This window comes from Phacochoerus africanus, chromosome 15 (assembly GCF_016906955.1).
Source record: "Phacochoerus africanus isolate WHEZ1 chromosome 15, ROS_Pafr_v1, whole genome shotgun sequence".
Lineage (NCBI taxonomy): Eukaryota > Metazoa > Chordata > Mammalia > Artiodactyla > Suidae > Phacochoerus > Phacochoerus africanus.
The window spans coordinates 123,682,942-123,707,303 of record NC_062558.1 but is presented as its reverse complement, the minus strand read 5'-3'; the positions used below and the strand labels follow the sequence as shown (position 1 = coordinate 123,707,303).

Genomic DNA, 24,362 nt, shown 5'->3' with positions numbered 1-24,362 from the left:
TCCAGCAGATCACAGCTACGATGAACCTCAGACTGCAGCTAAGGACTTAGAATTCAGCTGCTCAGGCTCAACTTAAAGCCCAGCGAGCGGGGCGCCTCCCCTGCAGTGACCCTGCCAACTAACGCCAGGCACAGACCTCAGAGCCATGCCCCCCGAGAACCAAGCTTCCTGCCAGCACAGCTCCCTGACCAGCACGTAACTATCTGCTAACTGGACGGCGGAAGGGCTCGCCGCTCATGCGTTCACCACACACCCGTCAAAGGATCCAATTAATAGCATGTCAGCCCATCCTAAGACCACCCTGAGCACCAAGAGCTTCACTGGTTCGTTCACTCATTCACTCATCGTTGGCTCAACACCTGCCAGGGGCCAGGCAATGTGTCTAGGGCCTGAGCATCATAAAATAGAGCCCTCACCCCTATTCCCACTCCCACCACCCCCAAACCCTCACAAGTACGGTGGCAGAGGTAGGAAGGCATTCTGATTCATAGAAAGGGTTTTTAAACAGTAGAGCTGTGTAAAGACCCACACCCCACAAGACACTTCCACTCCGTGTGGGAAATTTAATGTTAACTTGCTGAAAACATATGGTGAGTCACAACTGGGAGAAGAAAAATGCCATCTCAATTTCAGACAGGGAAGTCTTCCTGTAAAAGAGGAGGATTTCTGAAAAGTTTTGGGGTTTTTTTGTTTTGTTTTGTTTTGTTTTGTTCTGTTTTGCCACATGGCATCATGTGGCAATTCCCAGGCCAGGAATCGAACCCTCGCCACAGCAGCAACCCACACCACAGCAGTGACGATGCTGGGTCCTTAACCTGCTGAGCCACCAGTGAACTCTGAAAGCACTCTTATTTCATGTGGCCAGCCGCTATCTTTTTGTGATAGAGCTGGACCCTATTAGCGTCTCAACCTAATGACCAAAAGCCTTGAAAGTACTACTGTCCACTGAGCTGCCCATTCTCCAGAGGAAGAACTCACTTGCAGCTCCCTCACAGCTCTCCTGAAATACTGACGCGTCCCATCCAGCGTCTATGGAGACCCCATTTATCCTTGGCCGTGAATCCTGCCCTCTCTGCCTTTCCATGACTTTCCTACTACAGTGACCCACGCTGTACTTCCTGCCTGAACAGCGCCCCACCCCAGAGCCTGCCCCACTCCCTGGCTCTCCGCCTAAAGATCAAAGGTCCTCCCTCTCCTCAAGCAACTGGGAAATCTCTTCTCATTCATCAAGTGCAAACTAACTGATTGATCTTGAGCAATCAACTTCCCCTTTCTCCGCCTGCTTCTTCCATCTGTGAAGGGGGTTACCAATTCCAGGCTTCACCTATTTCTTCCAGGCCCAAGGGTATCCTAAGTGCCTCTGAATGGATCCATCCTCCAGCTCCCAGTCCTCGCTGCCCGTGGCTAGGCTTGAAGCCTCCAGCTGCAGAGGCCCACTGAGCCCAGAGCCATCGAAAAGCCCTGGAGGTCGACCACCCACCCCCTCATGGGGGTCTCGGATCTGAGTCAAACCCCGCCCCTGACCCCTGCTGTCTGTGGAACCTCAGGCGAGTTCCCCAGCAGAAGCCAACGTCAGGTTCCTCCCCTGTTTATTTAGTGAGAATCCCATCCAGTGGCACCAGAACCTTGGAAAAGGGACAATGACTGGGCTCCGCAGCTGGGGCAAAGTAGGTTATCTTACGTGAGTTCCCTTTCCTCTCCCCTGCTCGTCCATAAAACGTTGCCGAAGTTTCGAGAAACAAAGCTACAAACGGTTCAGACGACGAAAGGGGGTCAGGGAGGGGAGGGGACGGGGGAAGAGAGCAGAGCCGTTTCTTTCTGAGCCCAAAAGTGACTCCAGGAGGCATCCAGGTCCAATCACGGAGACCATCCCGAGGCCATGCTGGGACTCTGGGGACAGCGCGCCACAAAGCAGATGCTACTGGCACCACCTGGGTGGTTGGCAAACAAAGGTTCTGGCAGCCAAAGGGTCTCCAGGGGGCACATGGGGGAGATCCCACAAAGGAAAAGCATCAAAAGGAAGCCCCAAATCAAGACCTAATCACACATCAGCCACAATAAATAATGTTTGCTCAAAGGTAGGAGGGATAGAGAGAGGCCCTCGCTGGAGGAGGCCAACTTGCATGTCCAACGTTGAAGAAAAGCTTGTTTTGTATGGTACACAAAGGAGACTTTGTCCACAAAAGCTTTGCCCATATACATAATCAGGGCTGCCTCTGGTCATTACATAAGTCTCTGATGGCTAAGATTCCAAAAATTCGTTTCTTTCTATGCTTATTTCACATACATGTGTGAATAAAAATATATCCATGTGTATATGATATATATATTCTCATATGTTAAGAATACACACACACCCACACACATATATGCACATACATACCCACAGAGACCCTGAAATGGAATTTAGAGATAAGCAAAATTTACAGACATAGCAAAGCGTTCCAAGGAGTTACATGTGAAGAGGTGGGGAACTCTGACTCCTTCACTAGGCCCTCTTCCAAGAAAAACTGGAGGGATAATGTGATTTTTCTTTTTCTTTGTGTCTTCCTGTAATTTCTGAAGAGAAAGTCTCAAAATAGAAATGAAGCTGATTTAAGAGAACCGCTAAATAAATCAAATGAAGCTCCTCTCTCTCCGGTGGCATCTAAGGGCTCTTCATGGGCCTGCTTCCATCTTCACGGTCCCACAACCAACACCAGGGCTGGGGCTCAGAGGAGCACCCCCACAGTGATCACCAGGGCAGCCTGTGGGATTTCCTCACCCAAATGGAGACAGGAAACACACATACAGACTCACCCACACCAGACACCGCCCAGGGATTCTTACCCTCGGCCCCACCGACCACTTGGGCTGGATAATTCTTTTTTCTTTCTTTCTTTCTTTTTTTTTTTTTTGTCTTTTTGCTATTTCTTTGGGCCGCTCCCGAGGCACATGGAGGTTCCCAGGCTAGGGGTCCAATCGGAGCTGTAGCTGCCGGCCTACGCCAGAGCCACAGCCACTCGGGATCCGAGCCGCGTCTGCAACCTACACCACAGCTCACGGCAATGCCGGATCATTAACCCACTGAGCAAGGGCAGGGACTGAACCCGCAACCTCATGGTTCCTAGTCGGATTCGTAAACCACTGTGCCACGACGGGAACTCCTGGATAATTCTTTAAGGGTCTCTCCTGCGCACTGGAGGACGCTCAGCAGTATCCCGGACCTCTGCCCACTCGATGCCAGTAGCAACCCCCAAGGAATGGCAATCCTAAGTACCTCCAGGCATTGCCAAATGCCCCCTGAGGTGCAAGATCACTTCCATTTGGACAAGCTGGAGCTGGCAGCCCCAAGGAACAACAGAGAAGCCAGGCCCCCAGCCAGCTTCCTCAGTGGTCCCCCACCCAGGACACAGCAAGGACTCAAGGACCAGAAAACTGAGCTCAAAGCATCAAGGTCTGAAGTCGGCCACCTTGATGCGGTCCCAGGCTTCATACAACGCTGAATAGAATCTGCAGCTTTCTTTCTTTTTTTTTTTTAATTGTTATTTCCCCCAACACAATTTTTTTCCCCACTGTACAGCACTGGGAACCCAGTTACACAGACATGTATACGTAATTTTTTCTCCCATTGTCGTGCTCTACTTTAAGTACCTAGACATAGTTCTCAATGCTATACAGCAGGATCTCATTGTTAATCCATTCCAAAAGCAATAGTTTGCATCCGTTAACCCCAAGCTCCCAATCCATCCCACTCCCTCCCCCTCACCCCCACCACCTCCGGGCAACCACAAGTCTATTCTCCAAGTCCGTGATTTTCTTTTCTGTGGAAAGGTTAATTTGTGCTGTATATTAGATACCAGATATGAGTGATAGCATATGGTATTTGTCTTTCTCTTTCTGACTTACTTCACTCAGAATGAGAGTCTCTAGTTCCATCCATGTTGCTGCAAATGGCATTATGTCGTTCTTTATTATGGCTGAGTAGTATTCCATTGTGTATATATACCCCATCTTCCTAATCCGATCATCTGTTGATGGACATTTGGGTTGTTTCCATGTCTTGGCTCTTGTGAATAGAGCTGCAAAGAACATGCAGGTGCATGTTCTTTTTTAAGGGAAGTTTTGTCTGGACATGTGCCCGAGGGTGGGATTGCGGGGTCATATGGTAGTTCTATGTATAGATTTCTAAGGTACCTCCTTACTGTTCTCCATAGTGGTGGTACCAGCTTCCACTCCCACCAACAGTGCAGGAGGGTTCCCTTTTCTCCACACCCCCTCCAGCACTTGTTATCTGTGGACTTATTAATGATGGCCATTCTGACTGGTGTGAGGTGGTATCTCGTGGTAGTTTTGATTTGCATTTCTCTAATAATCAGGGATGTTGAGCATTTTTTCATGTCCTTGTTGGCCATCTGTATGTCTTCTTTGGAGAAATGTCTATTCAGGTCTTTTGCCCATTTTTCCAATGGGCTGTTGGTTTTTGTGCGGTTGAGTTGTATGAGTTGTTTAAAAATATGGAACGCTTCATGAATTTGCGTGTCATCCTTGTGCAGGGGCCATGCTAATCTTCTCTGTTTCGTTCCAATTTTAGAGTATGTGCTGCCGAAGCAAGCACCACGGGCTGCCTAAGTCGCAGCTTTCTCTTCCTAAGAATAGGAACCGAGGGCTGGACGCTGTCAGCCCATTTAATTCCCACCATCGGCCACGGTGCCAGGGATTATGGCACCATTTTACAGATGGAGAGGAGGGGGAGGCCCCGAGAGAGCGGGACTCGCCCCAAGCATCCAAACCCCTGAGCAGCTGGGCTTGGACCCCAAAGCACCTCCCATCTATGCTGATAAATGGAAACAATTTGTCCAAGGGCCTTTAATTCTTGAGGAAATTACTCTGGGGGAAAACAAACTATCTTAGTAATGCCTGGCTTAGAGTCACACCTCTTCTGCTGAACTTTAAAACTCAACACTCAGAGGACAACATCCCTTCACGCTAACAAGTGTGATTTCAAGGGTGATTTGGTTCTTGGGGCGGGGGCACAGTCATCCTGCTCCAGGCTTTCTTCGTGGCATGAACCAGAAATAGTAGGGGACCCTCTGGCAGCTAATGTGCCCAAAGTTCAGAGCAGTCCTCCCTCAGCACCAGGAGAAGGAAGAGGGGAAAAAAAAAACAAAAAAAAACACTGAAACATTGAAAACCAAGTCGCTGAAGAAAACAGCCCACAGCTCACTAACCCGTCCAGCCAGCCGCCTCTCCGAGAACCCACTTACCAGCTAAGAGCACACAACTCGGAGCTGGCTGGCTGGGGTTCTGCTTACCCTGCAGGCATTTTTCTTATTTCAAAGTTTCTATTAACTCCCCACTGATGTGCCCTAAAAGAATTTTTAAGGGCTTGGAAACACATAAATAAAATAGTCTTTGTTGGACCAGCATAGCCAAAGGAAAGTCTTTCACCTGCAGTCATGGTGATAAAAGTTTCAGGCCCTGCTTTTCTAGGAGCATCCAAAGACCTGGGAGAGCCTGGAGTTCGCCAACCTTCCATGGCTCTCCGGCCCTCTGAGCAGGCCCGACCCCAAGCCAGGGCAAGGCGATGAAGGCCCGCCCGCCCACTGGACACACAGGCTGCAGGAAACATTCCTGACTCAGGGCCTGCCCTGCAGAGCCTTCCCCAAATACCCCGTAAATCATGTTTGTCAAAACCCAGTTTGCACAGAGTTGAGGTGAGGAGGCTGTGGCTGGCTGGCTCGGGGAGGGGCTGGGAGCAGAGGGTGGAGGATGGACAGGGGAGGAGGAGAAATATGTCCCAACCTCACCAAATACCCCGCAATGGAAAAGTCAGGGTGCCTGTCCAACCAAAGGCAGTGCAGAAAATCCGCAGCCATGGACCCGATCGCTTGGGCAGAGCCAATGGACCACGCGGTGTGCTCAGGCACCCAGGGCCGGCTACCCAAGGGACAATTTCCTGCCCTCCCCTCCGGGGCTCAGAGATGCTTTGCCAATGGTAGAACAACAAGAGCCCTGCCAGAGGCCATGCTAAGCAAACACCGTTGCTTATGCTGTCCAGGAAAGACATCATCCTAACACCATTTGGCAGATTAAACAGCTCTGGTGTCTGGCTCTGGGTGATGCGTCAAATCTGGGCCACTGGTTAAGTGCAGGATCTCGGGTAGGTCACACTGCCTCTCTGGGCCGAAACACGGCTCACCTTGGAAAAGAGGAGACTGGCCAGACCACGGCCAATTCCCTTCCAGTCACATCAACTGCATAAATCTCTTCGCCAGGGGTCTCGAGCCCCAGTCCAGCCAGGTCTCGCTTTCCCCTCCAGAACTCGGTCACTCTGGGGAGCAAATGAGACAAGCCCTAGTACTGCAATGCTCCTTTCCTTCCATCACCGCCACCAATCCAGTGACCAGCCCTGCTCAAGCATCACCCAACCCCACAGTTCCCAGGTGACATTACCCAGGCCTACAAAGAGCTGCCCAGATTCTCTTTAGCTGTCAGAATTTTTCTTTCTTTCTTACCTTCTTTCTTTGCTGTGCTCACGGCATGTAAAAGTTCCCAGGCCAGGGATCGAACCCGTGTCATAGCAGTCCAGCTCTGCTCAATCAGTCCATACAGCCTTCTCGGCTAAATACGGTATAGACTAAGGTTTTGCTGGGGGTTTTTTTGTTTTTTTTTGTCTTTTGTCTTTTTTTTTTAGAGCCGTGCCCGAGGCATATGGAGGTTCCCAGGCTAGGGGTCTCATTGGAGCTGTAGCCACCGGCCTACACTACAGCCACAGCAAAGCCAGATCTGAGCCGCATCTGCAACCTACACCACAGCTCACGGCAATCCCAGATCCTTAACTCACTGAGTAAGGCCAGGGATCGACTGCAACCTCATGGTTCCTAGTCAGATTCGTTTCCGCTGCACCACGACGGGAACTCCTAGAGAAAGGTATTGAGAGGAAGAGTGGCCAAAACTACAAGTTGTTTGGTATTTCCAAGGATGCCCACAGTTCCTGACATCTATACCAACACCCAAAAAGGATCCTGACATCTACGGCCAACACCCAATAAGGATCCTGACATCTACGGCCAACACCCAATAAGGATCCTGACATCTACGGCCAACACCCAATAAGGATCCTGACATCTATAGCCAATACCCAATAAGGAGTGACAAGTCTTACTCATCAGAGGGAAAACCTCAGGCCAGGAGTGTGTTCTACCACAGGCCTTACTTATGTGACAATTAACTGAAATTTCAGGGTATTCAATTCTTCATCCAGACCATGAGAAGAATCAATGAACAAGGCCATTTACCTGTATTTAAAGCCCTCACAGAGAACCGCAACTCTCAGGCAGCTTCCTTCCCTCCTCCCAGAAAACCCACTAAGATGGTATCTGCAGAGCGCAGGAAGCCTGGAGGCCGGCACCAAGCTCAGACCGGGCGCTATTATGTAACAGCAAAGGCTCCTCACCCGACCCCACAGAGGCTCCTTCAGGCCCAACACTGTGCTGCCAGGTGCCTCCCCACCTCCCCCAGGTGAGGGACGGGGCTGCCACATCATAGACAGGCTGCCCACTCAGCCACAGGGGACATGGACGACAACCGAGGACCACTTCAATGAGTCTGTTACAGAGGCCTGGACAGACAGGGTTTGCCTGTAGCCAAGAATCCCATTAACTGGGAAAGCCCCATGCCCACAGGGAGAGCCTGGGAGACCCAGCATCGCTTCACCCCCAAGCCCACCTCCAAGCCAGACTGATGGAAAGGCGTGCAAAGACCACCTCTCACTGTGCAAACAGGGCCTCCTCATTCCATGGAGATGTTGTGATGACTAATAAATAGACAAGGCCATGCAACAGCGTTACCAAATTCTAAGAGCTTCTGGTCACAGCATATGGTTGGTTCCCAGGCAGCAAACACAGAGCAAACATGTATATTGATGAGAGGCGGTGGAGCAGCCAAGTCCTCAGGCTTCTAACCCCTCCCTCACCGTGTGACTCTGAACAAGTCACCTGCCTTCCCTGCGCCAGGGTGTGCTCAGCTGGAAAAGGACGGTGCCTCACGCTGCCATGAAGTCGCAAAATGTCCATCCAGTGCTTAGCCTGGTAACCACGTGGGAAATGAGAGCTGTTTCAAGGTCTGATGCAAGGAGGGTCTGTGTCATTTTCACCACTTAAAAAATGGCTCAAAAAAAAAAAAAAAGAAAGGCTCATCTCACCCCCTGGGCTGGCAGAGACTTTATCCTACTTGCCCTCTGACACCTCCTCTACTCCTTCCAGCTTCCTCCCCCTCTTCCTTTCACAAGTGCTACCCTCCAAGAAAACTTATGCCTAAAAAAAGTGGGGGGGGGGGGGGTTGTATGTGAAAAACCCAGGAATGTCGGTTTTAGTCCAACTCAATTTACAAAAAAAGAAAGAGGTCCAGAAGGAGGGTTGGCACAACCAGAAAGTGACTAAACCTGAACAGAATTTGGGCTCTGGTGTCCTGGGCTAGGGCTATTCCCACAACCAAGGCCTCCCCTCATCCCCTGCCCTGCGTGCCCCTCCCCACTCTCAGCATCTTCTAGAAAAAAGCAGGAATATCATCAAGATATCCATTCCCTCCTCCTTTTTCTTTTAACTGTCAAGGTGTTTGATTAACCATCTCCTCCATGGGGCTGCAATACACCAGAAACCAGGATACATGTCTGTGGGGAAGCAGGCCAGATGTGATCAGCGCATATACCCGGTCACTGATAAAAACTGCTCAGCCAAAGAGGACAGCCTACCGCCAGAGGCATTCACAAGGTAAGGGACTGGGTCTCAGTGCGACACCCCAGCTTCAGGGGAAAAGAAACCAACATGGAAGGAATCTTGTGCAGCTTGACCTTGGGTTTTAGAAGGCAATCCCTAGAGACAGGACAGAGCAGAGGAGGCCAGGAGACACTCTGAAGGATGCAATCCTTCCATGGGCTGGTCCTCGCTGGCCTCTTCTTGGGGGAGTGGGGGGGAGTCAACCCTTTCCTGGAAGGCAGAAGCTCTACAACTCTCCTCCCAGCTCGGCCCACAGGCCTCCTGCTCCTTTTCAGCCTCTGGGGGGTGGAAAAGTGACTGTCGACAGAGGGAAGAACCATCATCTCCCCAACTATCTCACAGTGGACCCCCGAGGCCTGGTGCCTTTCAGCTTTCATCTCATTGCCCTTCAGATGAACACAACACCTCTCTGATCCTTCCTTCACAGTCAGCTGGAGCTTCAAAACAAAACATCGTAACCCAAATCAAGCGAAACACAATTGCTCCATCTGCTTTTTCAAATGCTGATGGCCCTGTGGTCTGTCTAACTAAACCAACCCCGTTAGACTGAGGTCTGCTCCAAGTTGAGACAGACTCTACCAGCCATAGATGATTTCCAAAAACGTCTAGCTGTCGAGGCTGAGCCACATCAAGAGTGAGGGGCAGGGAGGAAATTACCCAATTGACCATTTAATAACTACAAAGCCCATAGCAAACACGCTTCAAGCTCCCATCAGAAACCCACTGTTTCATTATATTTTGACCGAAAGGACATCTGAGCAGGAGTTTTGCCAAACTCCTTGGAGCCACCTGGAATTCAGCTCAGCTCCTCACCGCCACCCTCACCACCACCCACAACTGTGGCAGGACATGAACCTCACCTCGTGTATTTTACTCTCCCCAAACTAAACTCGAACACCTCTGAGGAACACAAGGTCTCCCCGGCGTCTCGCCAGACAAGTGCCCCAAATCTGCAGATATTTCCTCTTCTAGATCCCTGGGCTTAACAGTAGCTCAGCCACTAAGGAGCTACGACCTTCACCTCCCTCTCAGTGCTCGGCTGTGAGAACGAGGAGGTGAATGAAACAGTCTCTGGTCCCTTTCTGCTGGAAGCTCCTGGCTTGGCCTGTGCTGGGTGCCCCGCGGAAGCCAGCAGCTCAGAGAGAGACGTGGACAGAGGTGGCCTCTGGCCTTCCTAGATCAAGATCACTGGTGAGCATTCCAGCCCCACGAGGGCCTCCCCAAGCCTTGGGCTAACCGGTTTCTGTGGCCATCACTCACTGCTCAGGCAATCCCGGTGGTGGGTGGTGGTCAACGAGAATAACCTTCTGGATCCCAGGGTGTCCCCTGTGCTCGGCTCTCTCCACTGAGCTGCCTGCATCAGCATCTTAGGCACATGGACCACTCTGCTGTGCCTTTCTGGCTTGGAGGCAACAAACCAATTCAACATCTCCATGGGTAACACTGACACCAGCCATCTTTTCTTGATTCCCTAACAAATTACCTTTGACAGGGGGCCCAAATCATTTCGGTTGCCACATCCAAGAGGGTCACCATCCCCCTCTCCAAGTGTCTCTCCCCCGACCCCCACCCCCAATGCACAGGATTCCTTTATTTGTTCACTCCCTCCCTGGAGGCCACAGAGCACAAAGGGCCCTGGAGTCAGCCAGGGTCCTAACCTAGGCTGCACCTCCTACTGGCCGGCTTCGTCAGCTATAAAACGGCAGTCTCTGTTCTCGAACACCCATCTCACAGGATTGCTATGAGGTAGAAATGAGATAGTAACAAAGTCCTTAGTCCAGTGCTGGACACAAAGTTTTCAATAAGCATTAACCATTATTATTTCTTCTTGCATATAAGTTATTAAATAATAATTTTTACAAGAAGAATCTCAGCTCCCAGAGGCTCGAAGCTACACTGGATACTTGAGGGAAAGATTTAATGATTCATTTTCTCACAATATTTCTGGAGCCTCCAGACCACGAGGAGAAAGCAATGTATGGACACTCCCCATCCCCATGGAGCGAACGTCCAGGTGAGGAAGGGAAGAGACAGGTAAAGGAAGACGCCAGGGTGCCAGGAAACCAAGGGCCAGATGGAGGGAGGCGACCCCTGCGGAGGGGGTTTCAGAGAGGGGAGTCTGGAGGGAGTGCGTTGAAGCCAGTTGCACCAAAACACCAGTCAGCAGTCCAGGGGAAAGTGCTCCCCGGTCAGTCCCTCCCTCTGAGCTCCCTGGCATGTGGTGACACGCCCCAGGCCACATCCACACTGCATAAAATCCAGCCCAGGCCAGGGTCTCTCCAGCCCTAGTCAGTCCCACCCCCTGCCGGGAAGGACAGCCCATCGGGAGAGAGGGCTGGTGATTCCACACCCAGGGCTAAAGTAGGAAGACCACCGTGAAACCACACTCCAACTCCAGCCACTGTCAGGGAACCAAGGAATCTGTCAGCAACTATCTCTGTGGGTAATCATGTGCTGCGGCTCGAAAAAAATCACAGCCACACTGTGCAGAGGTTAAGAGAGGCTTCCCCCTCCCCGCCCCCCATGCCAGCCCCAACCGCCTCCCCCACGTTCCTCCCATTTACCTGCCAAGTCCCAGGTTCCCGTTAACACCCACGGGGCCGCCCAGGACTCCTCAGAAGAAAGCATGGGGACCGTCCCTAGATTCTTTCTAGTCTGCACGCCCAGCCCCACCTCTGCCTTTGCTCCTCACCCACGGGGGAGAGGGACAGAGGCAACGCCAACGTGTGAAAATCAGGTCGACACCCCAGTGGCTAGAGACTCTGATTCACCTGATCTGGAGATGAGGCTTTCATTTTCCAGACGCTCCCAGGTGACCGTATTATGCAGTCAGGGTCAAGAGCGCTTGGGTCACAAGAACGTAATGGATGGGGGCGCATGTGGTTATGTTCTCACAATGCGGGATGGGGAGGGGGGCTTCATGTGATCACCTTTTTTTAATAAGAAATTTTATACTGTCCCTGCCAACCACAAATCACATGTTGCCATCTTGCCCCACGCAACTGGCACAGCACAGAACCCAAGGTTTTAGAAGTTGGGCGGTTCCTCAAAAAGCTAAACATAAGAGTTATGGTATGATCCAGAAATTCCACTCAGGTATACCCCCCAGGAGGAATGAAAACATATATCCACACAAAAACCTATGAATGGATAAAGAAAATGTGGTAGGTGGGGGTGTGTGTGTGTGTGTGTATCCATACAATGGAATATTACTTGGCCCCAAAAAGAAGCAAGGAATAGATACACGTTAAAACATAAAGGAACCCTGAAAACATCATGCTAAGCACAAGAAGCCAGGTATGAAAAGAAAACCTATACACTTTACCATTCCATTTATATGAAATGTCAGGAATGGGCAAATCCATAGTGATCACTGGGGTGGGGGTGGGGGAGGGGGAGATGGGGACTGACTGCTGCTGGGTATGGGGTTTCTTTTTGAAGAAATGATGGGAAATGTTCTGGAACAAGAGAGTGTATATGGTTACACTGAATATACCAAAAAAAAAAAAAAAAAATCACTAAGTTGTACACTTTAAATAAGAGAACTGCACGGCCTGTAAAGATCTCGGGTGAGCTACCGCTTCCACAAACATGAATCTGGGGTTTTTCTCACAAGAAGCTTGAGAAACAGGAGGTGGGGTTTTGCTGGTCTCTCTGGGTGGGTGGCACCCACGTGACAACACTAAGAGCTAAGTGGTCACTGGGATGACTCACAGGCCCCTGCCAGGCCGGGGGATCCCCCAGGAAGCTCACAATCTAGGTACCAGGCCCGACGCAGGATGAGGAGGGAAGCAGGAGACAGCCTGTGGCAAAAAGCATCTTTAGAAACATGAAATTAATAAAGACATTCCCAGGTCCTGCCCTGGAAGATTCCGATCAGTAAAAAAGGGGTAGCGAGAGGATACACGAGAAATCTCAAATGTCACTGAGGTAAGAGTTCCCAGATCAGAAAGGCCTGGAGCCTAACGACGTAATACTTCATTCCAGAATCTCTAGAGGAACAACTCAGATGGCTCTTCAGGGGCGCCCTGAGGGAACAGAGCCCAAAGCCCTCCTGGAGCTGCCCCAGCACCTTCCATCCCCGGGCCAGGACTCCCTCTCCTCCCAGGAGTTCCCACCTCCCATTCCTGGGGAAGGACCGCCCCTCTCCTCCCAGGAGCTCGCAGCCCTTGGCTGAGACGAGGGAAGCTTAGCGCCCAGCAGCCTGGAGCTCAGGAGGCCGAGCTGGGCAGGCTGCACGTCTTTTGATTCCAGAAATGTTAGCCCAGTGCCCAAGCGATTGGCAGTGAGCTGGAACTCGAACCCAGGAATCCCAGCACCCACGCATTCTCACCTCCAGCTCCCACAAAGGTCTCTTTGTTGGGGCTGGGTGCCTCCCCGAGGGCATGTTTCCCTCCCTGGGCTGGGGCAAGGAAGCGAGGGTGCCGTGTGGAATGGAATCCATGGCACAGACGTGCATTTTCTGCTCGCCAGGTTGCCCAATCCCAGCACCCGAGGGGATGGCTGGGCAGCGCTCTCCCCGGCTTGGCGTGGGGACGTCCGGGAGGACGTCGGGGTCCCGCCCCCTCCCCGGGCCTCAGGGCTCTGAATCCAAGGCCCGACCCGCCGGGCCTCCGAGTCTGCATCCTGCCAGCGCAAGAGCGCTGAAAGAACAACGGGGCTCTTGTTCGGACACGCTTTTCAGCCAGTGAGGTTACCCTCTAGAAATACTTCTAAATAAATACATTGGCCAGCCCATCCTGAGGTCTACACGCTGCCCAGCTCTGGGCACAATGCTCGCCTCCGTGGCATTCCATCCCCCTGTGGTCCCCAGCAACCACCTCTGTCCTCCTTCTGGTCGGAGGTGAGGGCTCCCCGGGGAACCGGAGGCAGACTCCGCAGGCTCGCTAGGGAGGCAAAGAGGCCAGTGATCACAGCGGGCAGGGTTCTCCTTCCAAAGACCCTCACTGCCGTCCCCTGGGAGATGGTGGCCCATGCCATCTCTGCTCCGCATGTGATGCAGCCCTGGCTGGGTCACCTCGAAGAGAGATCACCGTCCCTGCCCGCTACTGCAGCCCTCCTGGCAGTGGGAGACGCCCGGGGGCTCCTCCTACGCTGGGGGAGGGGCTCCCTGCTCTCTGAACCTCACACTATATGGAGCATGTGTACCCCACTCATAAGATCTCCGCAGCATCCCCACTTCCCAGAGAGGGAAACTGAGGCCCCCAAGGTACTGAAAGAGCCAAGGGGCTACATACAGCTCTAGGGCCTCCACCTGGCAAGGAGGGATCCAGAACCTGAGGGCTCCTAAGGACGGCCACAGTGCTCACCTTGACAGGGGGTTACAGAGCGGGGAGGCAGCTCTTGAGCTATAAAAACACAGCATTCAGACTGCGACCAAAAGACACTGAATGGTCTCACATTTAAAAGCCTTCCCAGGAGCTCCCTGGTAGCTTGTCATGTTAAGAATCCAGCATTGTCACTGCTGCGGCTCTGGTTGTTGTGGCATGGGCTTAGTCCCTGGCCTGGGAACTTCTGTATGCCACGGGTGCAGCCCCCCAAAAAATTAAAAATAAAAAACTTAAAAGCCTGCCTAACAAGGCTTTCTTCCCCCAGAGGGCTTTCATCAAACTTTGTCCTTTTTGGTGCTTTAAACTGCCCACTGAGTAAGGAAACATAATTCTCATTTTAAAGGTGAGAAACAGATTTGGAAATGTGAAAGAACTCTAAGCCCCTGACAAGTTAATTTCTTTTTTTTTTTTTTTGTCTTTTTGCCTTCTCTAGGGCCGCTTCCCACAGCATATGGAGGGGTAGGGATTGAATCAGAGCTGTAGCCGCCACCTGCCTATGCTAGAGCCACAGCAACGTGGGACCCAAGCCGCGTCTGCAACCTACACCACAGCTCACAGCAATGCCAGATCCTTAACCCACTGAGTAAGGCCAGGGATCGAACCCGCAACCTCATGGTTCCTAGTCGGATTCGTTAGGGAACTCCTTGACAAGTTAATTTCTAATATCATTTTTGATCATGAGATTGTGCACCTGCCCCCAAATTTAAGGGATTTGGATACATGGCAGGAGAAAAGTGGGAGGGAAATGAATTTTACCAACCCGAACTGCTCTGATATTTAATGAGCGTAATTAAAAGTTACCCTTGGAGCAACAGGGAAAAAATAAATCTGAGTTACCCTGGGGATTTGCAGGACAACCACCAACAAAACACTCCAGTCCCCATTGCTCTGGGTCCAGCATCGAGGAAAAATAACTATCTGCGAGCCACGTGCCGGAGTCTTGAGAGGTAGGCAGTTGTCTTTATATTATTAACAGTAATGGGAACGCACTACTAGGAATAATTCCTGTATCATGCCAACCTTTGAACTTTCATTTCACTGTATGAGCTGCTGGGCATCAAAGCCAACAAATTCGCAGAAATGCTCAGGGAAGGAAGGAGGGGAAAGAGGAGAAAGCCAGGGCTTCTGCCCACCACCATCCCCCCATGCCATCTATTAGAAAACATATTTCTAAATAAATCACAAGAAAGCCGGATCTCCAAAATATCCCACAGCGCCAGGTGAGCCAAAACCCCTAAAACATCATCTCCAAAAAATGTTCAGACCTCATTCTCACTGATTCCTCTACCCCCACCTCGGTCCAGATGAGATGAAATGCTATCAGGCTGCTGTTTTAAAACAGTGTCCAAGAAGGTAGAAAAGGTTACCCACTGCAAGCAAGGACTGCCATCCTCACCATAGCAACGCGCCTATTTATAATATGGTCCACCTGCTTCAAAGGCTCCTGCAAGACACTCAAGGCAAGTCTAGTGCTACATCCAAGCCGAAGATGAGCCGGAAACTCTCACGAGCATGTCAATGAAACACTTCCAATTACATTACATGCCACAATTATTAGCATTGACTATCTTTTTTTTTTTTTCTTTCTACTCAAGCAAAAGCAAAGGGGGAAATGAATTAAGACAGTTTCTAGGACATAGTAGAATCCCAGCATGTGACTTTCCAAAGTGCTTTGGCTGGTTTTTTTTTTTTTTTTTTAATAGTTAACCCCAGATGCAGAGATAGGAAAGAGGCGTTGCACAGGAGACCCACAAAGGTTGCAGAATCCTCACCAGATCAGGTGCATGGGCCTGGTAAGACACCCACAGTCCACAAACAAAGCCTTGGCCACGCATGCGCATCAGACGAAGAAATTTCAGCCCTAGATCTACACTGGACCAGGAAGAGAAAAAGGGGCTTTCATTTTAGGAGACACAGGTAACCCCATCCAATTATTCACTTGCAAAAGGATTCAAACTCGCCTCCAAGGTCCACGTTAGTTTCCAAAGAGGAGCCCAATAATATGATATTCCCGACAGCAGCCTCCCGTTTCCATGGCAAAGTAGCACCCATACGATGTGGCAGGCCTAGCATCAGCCAAGGCCCCGACTCAAACCCCAGTGCAGCCACTTACTAGCTATATTTTGGGGACGGTCTCCTAACTTTCTTCAGTTTTCTCATCTGTGACATGAAGATGATGTACAAAATTGCTGTGAGCATTCAGCTTCAAAATACAGAATGTTCTAGAAACTGGCACATAGCAAAAGTTCCACAAGCAGCATCTATTCTTTTTTCCTTTTGCTACTACTAAGATTCTTTCTGGGAGTTCCCGTCGTGGCTCAGTGGTTAAAGAATCTGACTAGGAACCATGAGGCTGCAGGTTCGGTCCCTGCCCTTGCTCAGTGGATTAACGATCCGGCGTTGCCGTGAGCTGTGGTGTAGGTTACAGACGCGGCTCGGATCCCGAATTGCTGTGGCTCTGGTGTAGGCCAGTGGCTACAGCTCCGATTCAACCCCTAGCCTGGGAACCTCCATATGCCGGGGGAGCGGCCCAAGAAATAGCAAAAAGACAAAAAAAAAAAAGATTCTTTCTGGAGTGATGACTGCTGAGTACACAAAGCCCCAGTTCCCACACACAACAGTACCACAAGAATACTTCCAAAATGTTCCCTCCCTTAACACATACTGGGAGGACTAATCCCCGCCCCATTTCATAGCTAGAAAAAAATGAGGCTAGACTCACATAGGTACCAGTGATAACGCAAATGTTCAAACCTGGGGGGCCAGGAGGAAGTTAAGAGAAATAGAAAGACGAGGACAGGAACCATTAGCGGGAGACAGATGGTGGCCCACACTGCTTTCGTTCGGTCAAATGGAAGACCAGACGCATTCTCTGGACCAAGGTGAGCAGCATCCAGATACCCTGCTCTGCTAAGTACTTTCTTTTCCCAATGGACTGTACACTCCTACAGGGCAAGGGCGAGGTCCTTGTATCCAGGCATTCCCAGAGCAAAGACACAGTGCTAACCCTAAATCAATCTGTTTCTGCTGAATGTCTGGGGGGTGGGGGGAAGGGCTTCAGCTTCTTGGTACACCCCTACAGTGTTGGTTTTTTGGTTTTTTTGGGTTTTTTAACAACAACAACAAAAATCAAAAGATATAGTGTTATTTCATGTTGTTATAACAACGATCCTCTGAGGGAGATTTTTGTTATGCCTATTTTACAGACAGGGAAACTGAGGTTTAGGGGAAGCACCTGCTCAAGGGCATCCAGAACCACAAAGTCAAAGGTGGGTCTGTCTGACTTTGGAGTCAAGGGTCAGGTATTCCATCATGCTGAACTAGAAATTTCAAACCATGGATCCAGCATCACCAAAGAAAAAGGGAGCAGGAGGTCAGGGCAGCACCCACCTGAGCAGGATTCTCGAACATGACACCTTCTCAGAATCTTCCCAGGGCCGCAAGAAAGGGAGAGACAAGGAAAATGCCCTAATGCATCCTCCGAGCCACAGCCTGAGCACTTTTCCTCCAGAGAGAAACACAAGTGCAATAGTGACTTCTAAGTGTGCAGGCCGATTATAGCTTTACTTTCAAAAGAGCTTTGATTGATCTTTTTTGATAGACCTGAAATAAATTAAACTAGATTGACTCACTTGAGAATGGACTCTAATCCCTTAGTCAGATCCCGGAGAACTCAAACCAAACCAGCTGTTAATTTAGGCTTTATAAGATAAAGCATGAGAAATCCAAGCTGATGTACCCCAGAGCAAAGCTTACATCATCTCTCCAAGCAATCAACGTACTGCTTCTTTTAGGAACTAATCAGTTCTTGGGTAAGTGGGTGCCAAGCCTGCACTCTCCCAGCGAGAACTAACTCAAAGAAAGGAAGGAAGGCAAGGGAGGAAGACGATTCTGAGAAACACGGACTGACTCACTCCACAACAGGCTCAGAACCAGCCCGAGACATTTTTGTTTTGCTTTCTGCTAGTCATCCATCTTCTGCTCCAGAAACTGCTACGGCTTGACCAGAGCCTCAGCACCGAGTGAGAGCAAACCACCGACACCCTTAATATTTCTTTAAGAAAAGGTGGGGCGGGTGAGGAATTACCCAGAAAATATTCCCCACTACTTTTTTATCCCCTCATCTTTGAAGATCACACTGTCCCCTTTATCTTTGCTCCTGGTGCTTTTGATTTGAATATAGGAATCCCAAGGCTTTCAAGTGGCGGCTGCCCATGGCACTAATAGAGTTAACAAGCACACGCACACACACACACACACACACACACACACACAAACTGCAGGCTTCTTCCCAAGCTAAACTCTGCTCATGAACAGGCAGCCCTCCCAACTTTCAGCAGCATTTTCTGGAAAGGCATCCATGCCTCCATCCCAAATGAAGGTGGGCATTCACCTTGATGGGACCCCACCCGCAGCCTCCCTCCAGGAGGCTCCACACAGGGCCTTCCCTTCTGAAAAAGAAAGCAGGGCTGCCAGCCTCTTGCTCCCAAACAATGATGTTTCATAGAACACTCTGTTTACCGAACATAAGGGGATCAAGAATTGAAATCCAATTTAAGGAATTATGGTGCCTTCAGACTGTTTTTCCTCAACGATGAAAAAAGACAGGCATGTTGTTTCTGGAATTAAGCCAGAAGAAACGGATCCTTGTAGTAATACAAGAAAAAAGAAAGAAATCAATGTACGTGCTTATGTATGCGTTGGGGGAGGGGAATAACTAAAATGTGAGTCAAAGCCTGGGTAGCAAATGCATCTGTCTCCCGCTATGGAAGGATCTGGAAGTTCATTTCCAAGTCCTATGTTGATATCCATCTGACAAGGAGCATGCAGTTCATCTCTGAGAGCAGAAGAAAAAATGGTATGAAAATCAATCATGATGCCTGTCCACTTGAGGTCATTGGTAACAAAGTGGACCACGTACCCCAGCGACAGTTAGAACCTGATAGGAGTTCCCGTTGTGGCGCAGCGGAAATGAATCCAACCAGTACCCATGAGGATGCGGGTTCAATCCCTGGCCTCGCTCAGTGAGTCAGGGATCCAGTGTTGCCATCAGCTGTGGTGTAGGTGTCAGATGCGGTTCCGATCCCACATTTGCTATGGCTGTGATGTAGGTCAGTGGCTACGGCTCCAAATTTTTTTTTTTTTTGTCATTTTGCCATTTCTTGGGCCGCTCCCGCGGCATATGGAGGTTCCCAAGCCAGGGGTCTCATCAGAGCTGTAGCCACCGGCCTATGCCAGAGCCACGGCAACGCGGGATCCGAGCCGCGTCTGCAACCTACACCACAGCTCACAGCCAACGCCGGATCCTTAACCCACTGAGCAAGGCCAGGGATCAAACCTGCAACCTCCTGGTTCCTAGTCAGATTCGTTAACCACTGCGCCACAACGGGAACTCCCTACGGCTCCAATGTGACCCCTCGCCTGGGAACATGTGGTCCACATGTACGTTATCCCATTTAACCCTTTGAGATGGCTTTTATCCCCATTTTATAGCTACAAGTGAGACGCAGGGCGGTTCCAGAACTGGCCAAGGCCCCATGTGCAGGACACCCGTGCGACCTGAGCCCCCAGGTGTGTCTACCTTCGGCGCCAGCGCTCACACTCAGCATCCTAGAATGCCTCCTCTTTACAGCCAAAATGCCAGACTTCAGACACAACGGCGCTTTCCCAGCTTCTCCGTCCTATGGAGGCATTTCGCAGAGGAACAAACCAAGGCTCGGGAAATAAAGGTCTCCACAACCAGCTCTTTCGGTGGCAGGCTCAGCCTTGATCCGAGTTCCTGGACCCCTAACTCTAATTAGGAAGCGTCATCCCCTCCCTTAATTAAGCCTTCCCCGCTGCCATTCCTCAAAGACAAAAGTCCTCCCCAGGAGAAAAAAAAATGCCTCATCTCCCCCAGGGGTGCCTGGGGAAAGCGTTCTGTGATTGCTGGTAATTTGGGGATGGGGGGGGGAAGAGGTCAAACTGTTAGATGAAGTAAATTAAGACATTCCTGAGAGGTTATGGACTAAATCATCACTTGGAGGGACTGACCAATTATCTCTGCTCTTGATAAAAGCTATGCCATCAGCCAGGCTCCTGAGACAAACTATTGGCGGAAGGAGACAGGAAAATGGAAGCACCTTCAGCAGCCTGAGGCCACTGACCAGCCACAAGGTCTGGCCAACACCAACAAAAATATCAGACCTTTCTGATGAAGAAGGCCTGCTAAACACAAGTCCTTTTTTCTTTTTTTTCTCCCCCCAGGGAGGTGAGAGGGTGTAATTACACTCATCTATTGCTTGGTAACTCCCAAAGCCAAAAAGAGGGGAGGAGGATTAAAAGTATCTTTAAAAGTCTATTGATGGTTTTCTGATTTTCTCTTATTTCACCTTCTCTTCTCGTTTTGGCCTCTGAAAAGCTGACCAAGGCTAGCCATAAGAACAGGCCACATCGCCAAGCACTTGTGTGTGAATTCGGCCTTCTGCAGACGAGGACGGTTGCAACTGGACCTGTTGGAACCCAGCGTTAAAGCAACAATGGCTGCTGTCAAGTCGATTGGGAGCATCGATGTCATTTCTTAACCTCCACTGAGCATAAATCATTCTGGACAAGCTCCCGACTGCACCGCCGTCACCCTACCTGAGGTGTGAACAGGCCTGAGTCTGCTGTCCACTAACTGATTTCTTGCCCAGGAAAACCTCCCAGGAAAAGTTCCAGCGAGGGAAACTGTGCTGTGGGCCTGGACTCAATTACAGAGACAGGCGCCCTTCCTCCCGTGGGTGCTGGCTCCCAGGGCCCCCCGTCCCCCCGTGGGGGAGCTTCCAGTCACAGGTGCTGAAGATCTCTTGTCCCCAGTAACTCTCTAGGACCGCTGGTCTTTGAGGCAAAGTGGAGGAGGAGGGGGCTGTTACACGCTTATTACAAAGTCGGGCAAACAAGAGCCTGACCACAGCGGCCCCAGGAAACTCCCTCATAAAGAAAGAAATAAATGTTATTGGGTTCGCAAGCCAGGAGCCAGCCCTCTGTCTTTCAAGAACCCTAAAGGACGCCTTTTAAAATCTACCTTTTTTAAATGAAGTTCGAAGCAATGGAAATTCAACCACAGAAGAGCGCAGACCCTACACCTAAAAGGCCACAAACTCCTGTCTTGCTGTCACCAATTTCATGCCCATCAGAGGCTGAATAATTCCACGTCCAGTCTCCCGATCGGTTTTTTGTCTGCCCTCCCCAGGGGGATAAATTATGTCACAACCCAGACTCTTCCACCATCACGCTCTTCAAAAAGTATCCTGGCCTCCTGATGTGGCTCACTGTCCTGCAGGAGAAAGACCTCAGAACTGGAGTTTTCTGGCAGGGAGGAAAGAGCACACAGAGGTACGCAACACGGAACATCACCAACTTGTCCACTTGGCAAGAGTGTAACAACGGTGTTGTCGGGGTGACCAAAGTCCGGGTTTGCCTGGGGCCCAGGGGTTTCCGGGGACACCCTATTGGTAACAGTGACACCACCGTTAAACCACCATTAAACTTTCTCAGCAACCTGCATCAAGCCGCTCACAGAATCTCACAGAAACCCACACAGTAGGCAAGTCCTCTTAGTAAACCCATTTTTCTACAGATGAGAAAACAGAGGCAGGAGCCCACTCCGCCATTTAAAGTTGTCAGCTTTATGTAAAAAGAAAACCAAAAAAAAAAAAAAGAGAGAGAGAGAGAAAGGAAGGGAGGGAGAAAAGCAGTGGAAATCAAATACTGGGATAAAGAAAAGTTCATACTTCATGGGAAATTTTGACCTGGAAACTCGTTAATGAGGGAAAAAATATTTCCTGCCAAAGGAGATGAGAGGAAAGAAAGGGAATCAGGGGAAATAGAAAGAACAGGAAGATCAATCACAAGTTGGTCTAGATGTTTCCAAAATAGTCCCAGAGGCCTTACATAACTAACACAGAAAGAGAGAAGAAGCCCAGGTGGGGAGCGTGTGACAGCAGAGGATCCAGGACGGGGACAATGGGCCTGCAGCCACTTGCCAGGGAGCCGGGCTCCAGCCAGATCTTCAATCTCAGCACGCCTCGGGAACGCCGTCCCGGGGCTCCCTCTCCTCAGAGGCCCTCAGGCCAGGAGCCCTGGTCCCCCTGCTTCCCAGGCAGCCCAATGCACAAGCTGCAATGGCAACTGGAAACCACAAACCATGAACAGAACCCGACGTCGGCTGAGAGATAAAAATCCACTCTCACGGAAAAGGCAACGATAACAGAACCACGAAGGCCAAAATCAAAACCATATCTGCTTTGCATGGGGCATGTGGTTTTGTGTGTGTACTTTCTACATGTCAGCTCATCCGTTCTTGTCACGTGCAAGTCACTGTCGGGCCCCTTCAACTGCTATGCAAAACCGGGGGCCTGGAGAGGGGCGCTGTGGCCAAAAATTCCAACAAGGGCAAGGCGGGAAAAACACCAAGCAACTCTCAACTTACTACTATTAAAAAAAAACAGGGAGGCAGGGGCACCTGGCCCATCTACAGCAACAGCAATGACCTTGGTGCTTTTTCTACCCCCTCCTAAAATGACAAAATCATGGCAGGAGGAGCATGCTTGGGGAGCAAGGATAAGTACATTAGCATTTATTTTCTGATGAAGATAAACCAGCAGATGTCACCCAACTGAAAAGCCACCCAAGCAAATCACAACTTTTTTATTGTTGCCCTTTTTTGGCGGGGGAGCAGGGGGATTGAGGATGGGGTTCCTGCCAAGGAAAGAAGGTTGACCACATGACCAAGGCCTTTGCCTCAAGAATTCAGGCCCTGGGTGCCAATTCTTCACACACAAATGGCTTCACACATCAGGTCTGCTGGAAGAAGACAGGTGTCATCGGCCTTCACTCGCCGCTGTGAAAACGTGACAAGTGGCAAGTTTTTTAGAACAACACAAAACAAAATTGGGTGCACAAAGCACGGGGACGGTTTGGTAAACACGTCCCTTTTTGCTTCGGGGCATTTTTGAACCTTTAATTTCCCTTTCATGAAAAAATGTCTCCCTACATTGGGTCAGTGAAGTTGTTCGGGGGTTTTGTTTTTTTTGTTTTTTTTTAATTAACAGGAAAAGTCTTGGCTTCCTCAGCAATGATTAAGAAATAAATGCTGCTGGATTCCAAAATAAAAACTAAGTGACTAAAGACCAGGAAGAGGAGAAAAAAGGGACGTGTGCTTTTGATTTTAAGGATAAGAATCAAATTCAGAACTTTGTGACTCCTAAAACATCTCGTAAATTGTCTTCTAGATCCCATATATCAATTAAGCCCTGGGCTAGAACTTGATACCATAAGGAAGCTTATTTTTTTAATTCTACAGAAAATAATTTACTTTAACCTAAAGAGTTGACATTATTTCACCCGTTCATTTCTGCATCATCTTTTAAGTATTCCTAGATCTTCTATCATATATTTATATCCATTGATTTATAATTAGATCTTCTACCATGTATCTGATTGAGGATCTAATCAAAACGACAAAAATTCCTCTCTGCACACGTGACTGAAGGATTTCAGCTCTAACACCAGAAAGCCACAATTAAGAAAGCGCCCCTGCCAGAACCCTGAAAAGGCTTATTACCCCCAACAAGAACAGACCATCCTACCCACAGAGTGTATGGCTTTCTTTTCCTCAAGAGTCTATTTTCCAAAACACCCCTTCTTCGCTGCCTGCCTAAGTCATACTGTCTATACCCCACGCTCTGGAATATAATTCTGACAACTGCTACCGAGCCAAACCAGACAGAACTCCTATAAAACCTGATGGTCTGCAAAAGGATGCTCCTTCTTTCAGTGCAAAGATCTTCAAAGATCTTCATCTCAGGGTTCCTTCCACATGCATTCAACTGCGGTACTTGTTCTGAAGTGACGGGGAGGTCCACCAACAGGCGGGTCAGTTTGAGGACCTCGATGTGCTGGAAGGTTTTGGTGGCGATGGTAGTTTAAATTCGCTCGAAAGGTTTTACCTAGATTCTCCTGTTAAACTACTTTCGACTGCGCAGAGTTAATCTTTTATTATCATCCCCTGATTGGTTCTTCGACTGAACTGAAAGTTGGGAGACAGCCCGAAAGTCAAATCCTAACAAAGCTGCCCCTGGAAGAAAAGATCTGCCTGGAATGGACACGAAATGTACACCACGACCCCATACAATGGACTGCACCCCAATGACAGGGGAAAGAGCCTCTCAGGGCTTTACCCTTCACTTACACCAGCACTCCCAAGGTTAGATTTACGGGCTGCGGGCAAGAGTGCACAGCCATGAATTTC

At 49.9% G+C, this 24,362-nt stretch overlaps 1 protein-coding gene and 1 non-coding gene across 39 annotated transcripts in view; both read right to left on the bottom strand.

Moving 5' to 3' along the window:
- The window catches only part of TCF7L2 (transcription factor 7 like 2), a 203,315-nt gene that overhangs the window by 153,031 nt on the left and 25,922 nt on the right, over positions 1–24,362 (bottom strand). The window lies entirely within an intron of this gene.
- On the bottom strand, positions 4,491–4,597 carry LOC125117163 (U6 spliceosomal RNA). Its single transcript, XR_007132521.1, has one exon. It is a non-coding gene; the product is annotated as a U6 spliceosomal RNA (small nuclear RNA).